The sequence below is a fragment of the Salvelinus alpinus genome, chromosome 20 (genome assembly GCF_045679555.1).
Source record: "Salvelinus alpinus chromosome 20, SLU_Salpinus.1, whole genome shotgun sequence".
NCBI classification, from domain to species: Eukaryota; Metazoa; Chordata; class Actinopteri; order Salmoniformes; family Salmonidae; genus Salvelinus; species Salvelinus alpinus.
Window position 1 is genome coordinate 41031075 of NC_092105.1, and position 15143 is coordinate 41046217.

The 15143-nt window shown below is 38.8% G+C and overlaps 1 protein-coding gene across 2 annotated transcripts in view; it reads left to right on the top strand.

Moving 5' to 3' along the window:
* The first annotated feature begins 699 nt into the window (after positions 1-699).
* The window catches only part of LOC139546898 (cysteine/serine-rich nuclear protein 3-like), a 32654-nt gene continuing 18210 nt past the window's right edge, over positions 700-15143 (top strand). The window contains exons 1-2 of one of the 2 annotated variants that reach the window (XM_071355822.1): positions 700-834; positions 1791-1834. The gene's annotated coding sequence lies outside the window, so the exon portion shown is untranslated. Of the gene's footprint in view, positions 1004-1790; positions 1835-15143 lie in introns of both variants that reach the window. The other variant, XM_071355821.1, reaches the window with a different exon arrangement.

Below are 15143 nucleotides of genomic sequence, written 5' to 3' on the forward strand. Positions count from 1 at the left end.
GACAAACGCTATTGTGATTGTGTTGAATTGTGTTTGGGAAATACAGATAGACAAGGTAGTGGTAATATTTCATTAAGTACAGAAATTTGTAGGTGGCTTAACTTACCCTGTCCCGAGGCTAAACTTACCCCATACCGGGGTAAATTGTGCCAAGAGACCACTTTTTGGGGGGACAAGCAATGTTTCCAAACCTGTAATGTTTACATTATTCCAGGCATACCCAACATCCTGAAATATACAGATATCTTTGTTAGAATGAATACTATATTTCCCTTGACAGAGTGATTCTGAATGTAAAAAATAGCTCAATTTGCCCCTCTCCCCTAGAATGTTTTGTCAATAACATAATACATTGAGCATTAAAACAGATAAGATGGTAGTGACTATATTCATAGGTTATTTATGAATACCTTCAATTGAAATTAAATGTGGTAGGAGAACAACACCATGTGATTATTTTTTAATTGTAATTTATACACTAATATCGTTCGCAGACACTTCCGTGGGACGAGGTTATGCATACACCAAGTTCGACACCGTTGACTTTAAAAGATACAATTGTATCCAAGTTGAGTGTATAAACGCCATATTGCCGTTGGCTATAGTTGCTAGCATTGATGCACATTGTCTTCCCAGCTTTTTGCCTACAGTACGCAAAATCGTGTACAAAGGTTTGAGAGGACGATTCCTGATTCCTTAAACCATGTGAAATGATTGGTTAAGGGAAGTCACGTTGCTGATGTATCTGTCAGACCGATGCTGCACCATTGTTCCAAGAGAAACCGGAAGAACTGCCTATGAATGTGCACTGTGGATGCGACACGACTGTGCCAGGTAGGCAAATCTTAATTAGTGTGCACCTAAAAAAGCTTTTTTTATGAATGGAGTGAATGACATTCAAAAGAAAAAAAACAGTATAATTTAGATGCTTAATTAGGCTACTCAGAGAGAGGGACGTCATTGAACAAGCAGGCATTGCAAAGGCTGAAACATGAAATGAATGGTAAGTGCCGCAACTTGAACGTCATTATCCTCATCAATCTGGCATAGAGTTAAATCATGTGTTTGGTTACAGTTTTCATTGACGGTATGATCTGTGTATATATTGGGGCATATAATTGAATATCGTGTGTGTGTGTGTGTGTGTGTGCGTGTGCGTGCGTGTGCGTGTGTGTGTGGCGCGCGCGTGTGCGTGTTTAAATGCATGGCTGTGTGTGTTATTAGTATCTGTACATACACATGTGAACCCAAGTAGCTAAAATGCTCCCATGCAGAGCAGTGAAATTTGGGAGTGTGAGAGGGAGAGGCTGGCTCCCTGCAGAGTCCTCCTGGAGAACATGCATCTGTGTCAGACATAGTGCACACTCTACTCCTGCCTCCACTGGGAGATCTCCCTCTCTCTCTCTTACTGAGAGGGTTAGTGCAGAAAGAGCACTGCCAATAGGCTATTACCATGATTTTAATCAACATACATTTTCAATATATTTTTTCCTAGAACATAGCTTGCTGGCTTGATAAGAGACATTTTCCATGTTTAACTGAACAGTTTATTCATTTACAGTAGTTATTTTGCTGTGACTATTATTCAATCTTTACAGACCTTCCCAGTGAAAAATTATGTAATGCACCCTGTTCTCTGTTACCTGTATCACCTCGAGTTCATTGGTGGTTATATTTTATAGTCACTTTCAACCTGATTTTATGTGGCACCCTGGTTGCTACACTGCCTCTGGAAATAATAGTTGACTCTAGGCTCATTTACATCTAAATTAATTTATTCTCTTCCACAGAATAGAGACAACTCGCTACAGCATACCTACATATTTTATTTAAGGTAAGACTAGCTAAGTATATTGTCTCTCTCTTTTATACTGTCTGACATGTCATGTTTTTCTGTGGAATGCAGAAATGTGATGCCACCTGCCTTTGGTAGAATTTGTTGGCTCTGAGAATCAATTAAAAGCTTGCACAGCTGTTGCAGTTTTGCTACAAAATATCTCAACGAGCTATCTTAAGACTTGATCTTGATATTCAGAGAGACAACTGTGTTACAGTGTCTACTCAACACAGACTGGTTATGAAATAGAAACAACTCTACAGTAGTCAGGAATTGTTAGACAAGGCACAGCTTCTGGTAAATTAAATGAATACAAACACATTGTAACATCTATGATATGTGCATATTGGCTGTTATTCAGTCATGATCATTATGAGATTATAATAAGACATTAGGTACTTAATACATGCTGCAATGTGTCAGAATCTACAGTACATGAAATAGTTTCCCAATGGCTTTTGATGCGGGGAAACACCCAGTGGCTTACATTATAGGGCCTTGTTGATAATGGCTGAAAAGGTCGTCCTTGATGGTGGATGTGCCTTTATTTTCTTCAACAGACACAATACAGGCTTTACCAAGCAGCTGTATACATCAGTATGATGAGTGCCATTTTAGAAGACCAAAACATTTGTGCTTTTTGAGGTCGGTTTCGGTTAGATTATTTAAAAAAATAAAACATAAAAATAATAATTCAGTTTTGATTATTTGTTTGGCTTATTAACCATAATTTATTTACATTACTTTACTAAAATATTTCAGTTGTGTATATTACATTCGTTTTATTTGATGACTTTATTATTTCATTCCAAGTCATCATCTCATCTCTATAGAGCTGCTGCCTACGCTGTCTGACAAAATCACTATTTTGTAGTTCTTCAAAGTAAATGAGGTATACTTTTATGACTGCTGAATACCAACCGTCAATCATATAGATCATGTATTTTCAGGTAGAGATACCTCGCAAAGCAATTGCTCTCTATCCCTCTCAATCGCGCGTTCTTCTCTCTTCTCTCCGTCTCCTTGCCCACACAGACCGGACAAGTAGGAATGCAATGGATTATGGGCATTGTAGTCAATTACCACGTTTTCTGCACTAAACTATGTAGAATATTGGCCTGTTGGAAACTATAACTCATACATCGCCCTGTTCGGGCTTGATCTGATTTATCTCTAGAGAAATTGTGCATTGAGCTCAGAAAAAAAAGCTAAATTGAATTTCAATATTTTAATCGACGTCGGTCAATTAGTTGTTTAAAAAAATGAAAAATAGCATTAGATTTTAGGTATAATTGCAAGGCTGATTATTCAATGCCTTATCAAAATGGGTTAGATAGCAAAGGTCATGTAATTGGAGGTCAGCATTGGCAGCAGCTGGGAAGACACGCTGCGCCAGTAAAGCAGTGAACTGGGTTTGAATATGGCAACGTGCCTCATTATCCAGCACTACCTCTTTGTTGTCCCTCAACCATCCTCTTTTGTCAAACAGGAAGGAGCCACTGAGACAGCTCTGTGCAACACACACACACACACACACACACACACATTCCAGCAAAGCGATTTGTGAGACAAGAGTGGAGCTCCTTCTCTTACCTTGGCTGTGAATTTTGTCCTCCCTGATCCATCTGTTTGTGTATCCAATCGGTCAGCAATGTAATTGAATTAGTACATGTGACATAGTTAAGGGACATCGAAACATTCACTAAATGTATTTACTGGGTGCTAGGCTGGATCATTAATCTGGTACATTGAATCTGCCATGTGTTGCTATTACATATTGTAGCACAGATGGCTTGGGCTCTGTCACATTGAATGGGGTCCATTAAAGATTCACAGGGAAGGTGGCACGGCTTTTAAAGATAACAGTACAGAGTAGAATCTCCCTGCATGACTCCAGCGCGGGTGAGTAGTCTTTACACGGAGGTTCACATTCAGAGCCAAATCAATTTGGCATCCTTTTATGTGGAAATGACAGGGATACATGCTTGGCTTTAAAGTTGACCTGCAGCTCCATTCATAGTGACTTGTAAAACAGGCAAAAAGGTCAAGCTAGAAGATTGTTTTGGGTAGGGAGTAGCTTGTGCTTTGGATCACCGGTTCACATCTTGTTTATCAGTTGGAATGTTCTGCCCTGTAGGAAGCATGTCTGTAGGCTGAACAGGACATTTATTGTTCAGGGAACAAAATCACAAAAAAACAATTACACTTTTTAAAAAATCTATCTTGGAGAATCAATGATTCGATGATATTCTTATTTTCTCACCTGAAGGCTTTAATGTCTCAACTAAATTTAATGAAAAAATCCCCCTCTTGAAAATGGAAGACCATCTCAATCCATTCAATCGACTTAATATGTATTCCAGTATTGAATTAAGTCAAACGGCACAAATATCACCTCATATAAACAGAATAATTGTCTCACTCTCAGAAGGAATGTTGTTTTCTAATCTCAATGTCTATGATGTGAGTAGTCCTTGAGGGTCTTTGGTCTGGCTCTGTGCAGGCTAGCGAGGTTGTTCAGGGTTTGGCTGGCTCCCATGAGATGTTGCCATGACATCAATGTGGAAAGTGCTTTCTCTCTCCTGCTTATTATAGGTTGACTTGAAATGGGTTTTTCTCTCATTTTATTTAGATGAGCTTAAAGTGATGGTTCTATTTAGAAGGTAAGGGAAAGGGGGATACCTAGTCAGTTGTCCAACTGAATGTATTCAACTGAAATGTGTCTTCCGCATTTAACCCAACCCCTCTGAATCAGAGAGGTGCGGGGGGCTGCCTTAATCGACATCCACGTCTTCGGCGCCCGGGGAACAGTGGGTTAACTGGCTTGCTCAGGGGCAGAATGACAGATTTTTACCTTGTCAGCTCGGGGATTCGATCCAGCAACCTTTCGGTTACTGGCCCAACCCATCTATGTCTTGTAGTTTATTTTGTGTCACTGGAAATAAATGACTAGGATCTGACATGAACAGTTAGTTACTGGAGCCCAGCCCACATAAACATATTGCCCTGGAAATCCTGCATTTTACTACTGTTAATAACTCTGAAGGTGATAGATACAGTACCATAATTATGCCAACTATAACCTATAACCATAATTATGCTATCTCATTTGATGTACTCTCATTGGTAATGGGCCTGCATACTTATGTTTTCATTTGGAAGTGAATTTTTTCTCAATTTGTTTTGATTCCAAGGAAAATAAAGAGCACCTCTTTTCCTATTCCTACGAGTTTGGGGATGTCACATTTCTCTGAATAAATTCTCAACAAATGATTTCCAGCATGCAGTTAATCTGCTCATTATGCCTGCCATCGCTATGGCAACCAGTTTTATTGTGGGGGGAAACTCTTTGGTAAATTGACTACCATTGTGGTATATGTTTTTATTTTGTCAGATCATTAGTCAGAAATGTTGCAATACTGTCAAATTAATATATATATTTTTACAGTAAATGTGTGAATCATCAAGTGTTGATTTAGCATAACCACGTCATTAAAACAATCATTATATTTATATGAGTATAACTATGTGATCATATTTTTGCATCCCCCTGCATTAAACATCATGGACTGTATTCGATTTTCATTTACAGTAGACATTCTAGTGACAAAGAAAATCATGTGAGTAAAATTATGATGTTCTGTATATGTCTGGTGGTGATGACTCTATTTCTATCTCCGAGACGGCTTGCAGGAGTCCGTATCCATTAGGATGGAGTTGGTTAATTAGGCTAAATTTAGCCTCTGAGATGTGAGAGCTGCATATCGTTTTTAGCCTACAAAGGCTATGTTTTCATTTGGTCTATTTAGATTATTTCTAGTACAAATAAAATACATCTTCAAGTTGAAATCTTTTCTTTCTTGCACTCTCATTTCAGATGAAAATAATTAGATTTGCACTGTCTACCTACAACTACATTGTAACCTGCTTTATGAATTTTCCCAAATAACAGAGCTAATGTTTTACATGTAAAAATGCTTGAAGATCTCAGCAGATCCTACTATATATAAATCATAAGGATGTCTGCCTAACATGGAGCAACACCACCTTGGCTCCCTCCGCTTGTATGAGAGATGAAAGCATCTATGTCTCTGTGAGGAGTCTTGGCAGTTCAGTCTCTGCCAGAGCTAGGGCTTATGCAAACTTTTAGGTAGCATGGGAAAATGCACCCATAAATAAAATATGCTTTTATGAATAATTTGGCTGAGGATTGTGATTGACAACTAGGGTGAAAGTACCTGATTATGCCTCCACAGTGCATGACTGGGATTACACCAACAAGTTTAACTGTATGTGCATCATTCGGTTGACTAATTATGGCAGACAAAAGGGATTGATATACAGTGAACACCTTCCTAATATTGAGTTGCCCCCCCTCCCAATGTTGACTCCAATGCTTCCCACAGTTGGGTGGATGTCCTTTGGGTGGTGGACCATTCTTGATACATGCAGGAAATTGTTTGAGTGTGAAAAACCCAGCAGCGTTGCAGTTCTTGACACAAACCGATGCGCCTGGCACTTAGTGTTCAAAGCACTTCAATATTTTGTCAATGCATGTCTCAATTGTCTCAAGGCTTAAAAATCCTTCTTTAACCTGTTTCCTCCCCTTCATCTACACTGATTGAAGTGGATTTAACAAGTGACATCAATGAGGGATCATAGCTTTCACCTGGATTCACCTGTCATGGAAAGAGCAGCGGTTCTTAATGTTTTGTATACTCAGTGTATGTTGTCGGACTAATGTCAGATGAATTCATGTGCTGCTTCTTGCAGGCATCAACTCAACACAAAGTATCAGCTTTTGCCTTTTAGTAATACTATAACATTTTATAAATACATGTTTAAAAGAGGAAATGTAAATAATACAATTACCTGCTTTTTTTATACACAAACTGCCTTTGAAAATAACCAAACAATAACCAACCATATTGGGTGCATACAACATAATGTTATTTTATTTACCCATCATTGAATTGTAATGACAACATCCCCCTTAGCAACTCTGAACTAATATTATTTGGAGTTGTATGTCGATACATTATCGATGTTATGAAATGGAACAGAGCAGCCCAGTTTGATATAATATCACCCTAAACATCCTAATGCTTGGCATTAGCCTCTATCTCACTTATCCCTGGAACTGCATTGATAAAAGACAGCGCTGGCGTTTCCTCTATTGTTCTGTGAGGAGGAGGAGATAGATCAATGGTCCCTGTGCTAGCTGCAGCAGGCAGGCAAGCTCCCTCCGTGTACAGCAGTGGGCTGGTCTGACTCCCTCCTTTCCTTTCATGTGTGTGGAGCAGTCTACAGCCTCAGGCAACTGCAAGTTAACAAATGTACAGAGCGCATTTCGAAAGTCTGATTTGCATAAATCTGTAGATGTGCTACATTTCCTTAAATGGATTCCTTTGTGTTTAATTGGTGCATGGTTCCTTGTGCACGTGACTTTCCAATTATCTTGGACTCTTTGTTGTTCTCCTTTTCAATTTAATTTGACCATGATCTGACCATGGATAAGTAAGTATGTAGATTATATCATTTTGTTATTGGTGCCTCAGAAACGTTGAGTGTTTGAATATAAATATGCCCCCTCCACCTAAGAGGCCATATTTCAATTATTTCATAGTTAGTATGTAATGCATATATTTTGATTTTGTGTGCAGATTGATGTACCGAAAGCTTAGGACTATAAGGTTCTATCTGCAAAAGATGATTCTGAGATAATTGGCTTTAATGTTCCGAACCCTCATTGATTTGAATGGTGTCAAAAAAAATAATCTTGTAATTCTTTTGAACTTAACAACATGAATTTGGGTATTTAGAGTACTATACAGAGGAGAAAATTGAACAGAACAAGGCTATGTCAATAACTCAATTTTGACAAAATTACCTTGAGCATTCTCTTATTCCTGAACCCATGATTATGAGAGAGAGAGCTAGTCCCCTCTGACCCCCTCGCCAAACATATTCCTCTGTGGCCTTTTCATGTATAATTTATTTTTAAACAGTGCCATTGAATGTGAAATCCATCAGCGTTGTGTTTATGTTCCCTCTGCCACATGCTTGGTTGCAGGAATCCTCCGTCGACATCATCTGTAGATCTATAATCATCCAGGCCACAGCTTCTCCTCAGGGAGCCCAGCTGAGACCCTGCTTGCCTCTAAAGGTTGCTGTTTATGGCCGTGTCTCACACCAGTGATTTATGAGGTTAAGCCCAACCTTGGACTGCTAACATGGCAGAAGATCTTTAGTGGTTTAGGGTTCTTCTTCTTCTTTTTCTTCACTGTGCAATCTCATTGTATGGCTTTAATGGCCCTAGTCGCCCAGACAGTCTGGCTATTGGCACATAGCTGAATCTCCCACAAGACAAAAATCAGCCTAGCCATCTGGGTTGCGTGGATGTTTGCACAGTGCTGTATGATGACAATTAAAACACTAGCACTTTGGAATGAGACGCCATATTGAGTGTTAGCTAAGACTGGCGAGGTCCTCTCCCCAGGCTTCAGAGAGAGAGAGTGAGAGAGAGACAGGAATATGTCCCAAATTACGCCCTATTTCCTATGGGCCCTCGTCAAAAGTAGTGCACTATGTAGGGAATAGGGTGCCATTTGGAACGTAGGCTGAGGTGTCTAAAGTCAGTTCCCTTGTCTCTAGCTTCACAATATCAGAAATACACTGCCCACTCCCTGCACCAATGTCCATTATTAACCTGGTCTCAGAGCATTTCATATTATTCTGTATGTAAATCTGAGGCATGTTGAGTTTCGTATGGTATGTATTCATTTGTGGATGTCCATCACCCATTTCATATGATATGTTTAGCATTACAATTCATATTATATGTTACGAATTTGCTAAACGTACAATATGTTTTGAATTTGCTAAACGTATGATATGTTACGAATTCTAGCTAGGTGGCTAATGTTAGCTAGCTCACTAACATTAGCAAGGCTAGGGGTTAGTGTTAAGTTTAGTAGTTAGGGTAAATGGTTAAGGTTAGGTTAAGAGTTAGCTAAAAGCGTTAAGGTTAGGGTTAGGGGAAGGGTTAGCTAAGTAGTTGCAAAGTAGCTAAAAAGTAGCAAGTAGTTGAAAAGTTGCTAATTAGCTAAAATGTTAAATGTTGTCTGTGATGAGATTCAAACTTGCAGCCTTTGGGCTGCTAGACATTTGCGTTATATGCCTACCCATCCACCCCAACCAACCACCTTCCTTTCGTTTTTACCTTACATAACCATCTGTCTTATGTAACCATACCAAACATAACATATCATACTAAAATGAGTGTCACGGATTTATGTACAGAATAATACAAAATGCTCTGAGACCAGGTTGCTCCTATTGTAGTGTATTTGTATTTATTAAGGATCCCCATTCGCTGCTGCCAAGTCAGCAGCTACTCTTCCTGGGGTCCAGCAACATTAAGCCAGTTATATACAATTTAAAATATTACATCACATTACATTTCACAACACTTTTCACAACACATTAAGTGTGTTCCCTCAGGCCACTACTCTACGATTTAATATCTACAATACAAAATCCATGTGTGTTTGTGTGTCTGTGCCTGTGTGTTTCTCTTCACAGTCCCTGCTGTTCCATAAGGTGTATTTTTATCTGTTTTTAAAATCTGATTCTACTACTTACATCAGTTACCTGATGTGGAATAGAGTTCCTTGTAGCCATGGCTCTTTGTAGTACTGTGCGCCTCACAGTCTGTTCTTAACTTGGTGATTGTGAAGAGACCTGGTGGCATGTCTTGTGGGGTATGCATGGGTGTCTGAGCTGTGTGCTAGTAGTTTAAACAGACACCTCGATGCATTCAGCATGTCAACACTTACAAGAACAAGTAGTGATGAAGTCAATTTCTCCTCCACTTTGAGCCATGAGCGATTGACACGCATATTATTAATGTTAGCTCTCCGTGTACGTTTAAGGGCCAGCCGTGCTGCCCTGTTCTGAGCCAATTGTAATTTTCCCGAGGTCCCTCTTTGTGGCACCTGACCACACGACTGAACAGTAGTCCAGGTGCGACAAAACTAGTGCCTGTAGGACTTGCCTTGTTGATAGTGTTGTTAAAAAGTCAGAGCACCGCTTGTTAGCTACTGTTGTATCAACATGTTTGGACCATGACAGTTTTTTGCTCAATTTCTTGCTCAATTTGCTCAATATCCACATAATTTATTACAAGTTTTAGTTGAGGTTTAGGGTTTAGTGAATTATTTGTCCCAAATACAATGCTTTCAGTTTTTGAAATATGTAGGACTAACTTATTCCTTGCCACCCATTCTGAAACTAACTGCAGCTCTTTGTTAAGTCTTGCAGGGATTTCACTCGCTGGAGTAGCTGATGTGTATAGTGTTGAGTCATCCGCATACATAGACAGACTGGCTTTACTCAAGGCCATTGGCATGTCATTAGTAGAGGTCGACCGATTATGATTTTTCAATGCCGATACCGGTTATTGGAGGACCAAAAAAAGCCGATACCGATTAATCGGACGATTTTTATTTATTTATTTGTAATAATGACAATTACAACAATACTGAATGAAAACTTATTTTAACTTAATATAATACATCGATAAAATCAATTTAGCCTCAAATAAATAATGAAACATGTTCAATTTGGTTTAAATAATGCAAAAACAAAGTGTTGGAGAAGAAAGTAAAAGTGCAATATGTGCCATGTAAAAAAGCTAACGTTTAAGTTCCTTGCTCAGAACATGAGAACATATGAAAGCTGGTGGTTCCTTTTAACATGAGTCTTCAATATTCCCAGGTAAGAAGTTTTAGGTTGTAGTTATTATAGGAATTATAGGACTATTTCTCTCTATACCTTTTGTATTTCATATGCCTTTGACTATTGGATGTTCTTATAGGCACTTTAGTATTGCCAGTGTAACAGTATAGCTTCCGTCCCTCTCCTCGCCCCTACCTGGGCTCGAACCAGGAATACATTGACAACAGCCACCCTCGAAGCATCGTTACCCATCGCTCCACAAAAGCCGCGGCCCTTGCAGAGCAAGGGGAACAACTACTCCAAGTCTCAGAGCGAGTGACGTCACCGATTGAAACGCTATTAGCGCGCACCCCGCTAACTAGCTAGCCATTTCACATTGGTTACACCAGCCTAATCTCGGGAGTTGATAGGCTTGAAGTCATAAACAGCTCAATGCTAGAAGCATTGCGAAGAGCTGCTGGCAAACGCACGAATGTGCTGTTTGAATGAATGCTTACGAGCCTGCTGCTGCCTACCATCGCTCAGTCAGACTACTCTATCAAATATCAAATCATAGACTTAATTATACCATAATAACACACAGAAATACGAGCCTTAGGTCATTAAAATGGTAGAATCCGGAAACTATCATTTCGAAAACAAAACGTTTATTCTTTCAGTGAAATACGGAACCGTTACGTATTTTATCTATCGAGTGGCATCCCTAAGTCTAAATATTGCTGTTACATTGTACAACCTTCAAAGTTATATCATAATTATGTACAATTCTGTCAAATTAATTACGGTCTTTGTTAGGAATAAATGGACTTCACACAGTTCGCAACGAGCCAGGCGGCCCAAACTGCTGCATATACCCTGACTGCTTGCACGGAACACAAGAGAAGTGACACAATTTCCCTAATTATAAGAAATTCATGTTAGCAGGCAATATTAACTAAATATGCAGGTTTAAAATATGTACTTGTGTATTGATTTAAAGAAAGGCATTGATGTTTATGGTTAGGTTTGGTGCAACGACAGTGCTAAATCATCACCCGTTTGGCAAAGTAGGCTGTGATTCGATGAGAAATTAACAGGCACCGCATCGATTATTTGCAACGCAGGACACGCTAGATAAACTAGTAATATCATCAACCATGTATAGTTAACTAGTGATTATGTGAAGATTGATTGTTTTTTATAAGTTTAATGCTAGCTAGCAACTTACCTTGGCTTCTTGCTGCCCTCGCGTAACAGGTAGTCAGCCTGCCACGCAGGCTCCTCGTGGAGTGCAATGTAAGGCAGGTGGTTAGAGCGTTGGACTAGTAACCGGAAGGTTGCAAAAACAAATCCCTGAGCTGACAAGGTAAAAATCTGTCGTTCAGCCCCTGAACAAGGCAGTTAACCCACCGTTCCTAGGCCGTCATTGAAAACAAGAATGTGTTCATAACTGACTTGCCTAGTTAAAAAAAAAAATTTTTTTTCAAGCAGCCAAATCGGTGTCCAAAAATACCGTATTCCGATTGCTATGAAAACTTGAAATCGTCCCTAATTAATCGGCCATTCCGATTAATCGGTCGACCTCTAGTCATTTAGTAAAGATTTTAAAAAGTAAGAGGCCTAGACAGCTGCCCTGTGGAATTCCTGATTCTACCTGGATTATGTTGGAGATGCGTCCATTAAAGAACACCCTCTGTGTTCTGTTAGACAGGTAACTCTTTATCCACAATATAGCAGGGGATGTAAAGCCACAACACAAGTTTTTCCATCAGCAGATTGTGATTGATAATGTCAACAGCCGCATTGAAGTCTTACAAAACAGCTCCCACAATCTTTTTATCATCAATTTCTCTCAGCCAATCATTGGTCATTTGTGTAAGTGCCGTGCTTGTTGAATGTCTTTCCCTATAAGCGTGCTGAAAGTCTGTTGTCAATTGTTCTTACAGTAAAATAGCATTGTATCTGGTCAAACACAATTTTTCCCAAAAGTTTACTAAGGGTTGGTAACAGGCTGATTGGTCGGCTATTTGAGCCGGTAAAGGGGCTTTACTATTCTTGGGTAGGGGAATTACTTTTGCTTCCCTCCAGGCCTGAGGGCACACACTTTCTAGTAGGCTTAGATTAAAGATATGACAAATAGGAGTGGCAATATCGTTCGCTAATATCCTCAGTAATATTCCCAGTTGTCAGACCCTGGTGGCTTGTCATTGCTGTTAGACAGCAATAATTTTTTTATCCTCTTCCACACTCACTTTACGGAATTCAAAATGTATTCAAAATTCTTTCATAATTTGTTAATTTATACTTGGATGTGTAGTGTCAGCGTTTGTTGCTGGTATGTCATGACTAAATGTGCAAATCTTGCCAATTAAGTAATTTGCAATATTAGTGGGTTTTGTGATGAATGAGCCATCTGATTCAATGAATGATGGAGTGAGTTTGCCCAAAAATTCATTTAAGGTGCTCCAAAGCTTTTTACTATCATTTGCTATCATTTATCTTTGTTTCATAGTATAGTTTCTTCTCTTTATATTCAGTTTAGTCACATGATTTCTCAATTTTAAGTACGCTTGCAAATCAGTTGTGCAGCCAGACTTATTTGCCATTCCTTTTGCCTCATCCCTCTCAACCATACCATGTTTTATTCCTCATCAATCCATAGGGATTTAACAGTTTTTACAGTCATTTTCTTAATGGGTGCATGCTTAAGTGTAACTGGAATAAACAATTTCATAGAAGTGCAGCGTCTGGTTGCTACTCATTACACACCACAGACTCAAAAATATTATTTACCACAACAACATAGGAATCACTACAAAACTTATTGTATGACCTCTTATACACTATATTAGGCCCAGCCTTTGGAACTTTGGTTTTCATAGATATGGCTACTATATTGTGATCACTACATCCGATATATTTCAGATACTGCTTTAAAGAAAATTTCTGCTGCATTAGTAAAGATTTGATCGATACATGTTGATGATTTAATTCCTGTGCTGTTTGTAACCACCCTGGTAGGTTGACTGATAACCTGAACCAGTTTGAAGCTTTTTCTTGAGTGGGCAGCTTGATGAAAGCCAGTCAATATTTAAATCACCTATGCAACAGCATCACCACTACTACACTGTCAAGGGATCTAGAGAGACTGTGCATATGATTTTCAATAGAGTAAAACCTGAAATATGGGCTCCTGCTAATGCTTTTTCAGCCCTTGATTCGTTTAAAACGATCAGCAAGAAGCACAAACTCAAGGTGGAGATGTGCATGTAGGCTTTATAAACTATGTGCAGGATAAAACATATTAATCAGATACAATCTCAGTCACAGCTCAGCCAATCCACACAATGTTGGCTTTAAGATTTAAGATAATTACACAGGAATGCCTATTTGACCCTGTGTTTATGATGAACAACAGGTATGTGTTTATGGAGGAAATATGACTCTAGGACAGTATAATTAGTTATTCACCAATGCATGAGATACAGTAAATATGTTAGGGGATATTTTTTCAAAATGTTTCTTCAATTATATGTCCTATTTTCTAGTATCATGTCTTGACTGAGCATTCTGGGTCAGACATGTCATTAGCATATGACCTCAATACAACAGCACAGCTTGGGCACAGATTATTAAAATATATAGTTTTGTATGTTTATTTTCATGCCTGCTGTCACAAACTTGCTTCATCAAAATCAAAATGCCTCTTGCATATCAGACAATATAGGTCAATAGCCGTGGTGCAATGGTAGTGTTTATAACAAAATGCAATCTCTCTAGCTTATGTTTTGCATATAGCTGCATAAAGTATGTGATACCCATAAGAGAAGGATACAACACAATACAGATAAGGTACTGCATTCCATTTAGATAATTATGGATATTTAGTTAGAGAAGAAGTAAGGGGAAAATAGTACGGAGTAAAAGTATACTGATTAAAAATATAAACGCTACATGCAACAGTTTCTAAGATTTGACTGAGCTACATTTCATATTAGGAAATCAGTCAATTTCAATAAATTCATTAGGCCTTAATCTATGGATTTGACATGACTGTGCATGGGTGTAGCCATAGGTGGGCCTTGGAGGGCATAGGCCCACCCAGTGGGGAGCCAGGCCCAGCCAATAAGAATACGTTTTTCCCCACAAAAGGGCTTTATTACAGACATCTTATCTTGGCAAATGATAAATGCTCACTAACAGGGATGTAAAAACAAAATGTGCACAAAATTTGAGGGAAATAAAATTTCAGAGATATTTTATTTCAGCTCATGAAACATGGGACCAACACTTTACATGTTGCATTTATATTTTTGTTCAGTGTACAGTGCATTCGGAAAGTATTCAGACCCCTTGACATTTTGTTACATTACAAACTTATTCCAAAATTGATGAGGGGAAAAAATGATTTAATCAATCTACACACAACACCCCATAATGACAACGCAAAAAAAGGTTAAAAAAAAAGAAAAGCTGAAATATCACATTTACATAAGTATTCAGACCCTTTACTCAGTACTTTGTTGAAGCACCTTTGGCAGCGATTATAGCCTCGAGTCTTCTTGGGTATGATGCTACAAGCTTGGCA